This window comes from Phytophthora infestans, genomic scaffold, assembly GCF_000142945.1.
Source record: "Phytophthora infestans T30-4 supercont1.33 genomic scaffold, whole genome shotgun sequence".
In the NCBI taxonomy this organism is placed as follows: Eukaryota; Oomycota; class Peronosporomycetes; order Peronosporales; family Peronosporaceae; genus Phytophthora; species Phytophthora infestans.
In genome coordinates, this window is record NW_003303726.1 from 655,532 (window position 1) to 656,573 (window position 1,042).

Sequence of the window (1,042 nt, forward strand, 5' to 3'; positions counted from 1 at the left end):
CCGATGCGAATCGGCGAGCAACAACTCACGCGCGTTCCTCGAAAAATGATGTCGTGAAGCTAGAGACGTCTACCTACTCCGGTGAAGGAGCGAATCGCCTCCCGCTGAACCGGTGGTTTCGCGAGATCGACATCGCGATCGCTTCGAGAATGATCGAAGCGCAAGGGACAAAGATCAATTTCTTATTGTCCCGGTTGTCCGGGAAGGCCAAGGAATGGGCCCTCGGTAAACTTGTCGTTGATCACGACGCATTCCCCACTCTGGAGTCTCTCCAGAAAGATCTCAGGCTCGCGTTCGAGCCACCTCAAGACGAATCCTGCGTGCGTGCCGAGTTCTTCGCCCTTCGTCAAGGTAAAATGACTATGCGCGACTACGTTCAAAAGACTCGCCACCTCGCGTCATGCATCGTGACAAATCCGATTGACACAGCATCGCGGGTCCATGTATTCGTATTCGGCATGCGTGAAGGCATGACACGGTACTGCCTGACCCGAGCGGAACCTTTCTCTCTCGAGGAAGCATTCGCCCTCGCATTACGCGAAGACTACGTTGTGGCGGCGTCTTACGCGCGCGCGATGTCAACGGCAGCTCGTGAGTCAGCCCCCGAGCCCATGGAGATCGACGCGATTGACGCGTCGAATAGTCACCGTCAGTCGACTTCTCGTGGGCCCAACGGCCGTCCTAATCGCCCGCTCCCTTGCTATCGCTGCCGGAAGATCGGTCATCGCGCGGCGGAATGCCGCGCGCCAGCGCCGGTACTCGCGCACACCGCCGAAGTCTCACCTGCCGTTCAGTCAAAAAACGGTCAGGGCCAGTAGGTGCTGGGCGCCCTACTGGGCTGGAATGGAGGTCCAGGTCCCCCGGTGGCTACCCATCTTCTAGGCCCTCCTGTGCTCCACGCACACTTTAATGCCCACCACCCACGTCGGGGCGACTCGAGGCTGATCATCGTCAGTTTTCATGTCGGCCGGCGCCCGGCGACCACTTCGGCGACTCCTTGAATCAAGGAGCGTCGAAATACTTTCTTTTCGGGGAAATCGTG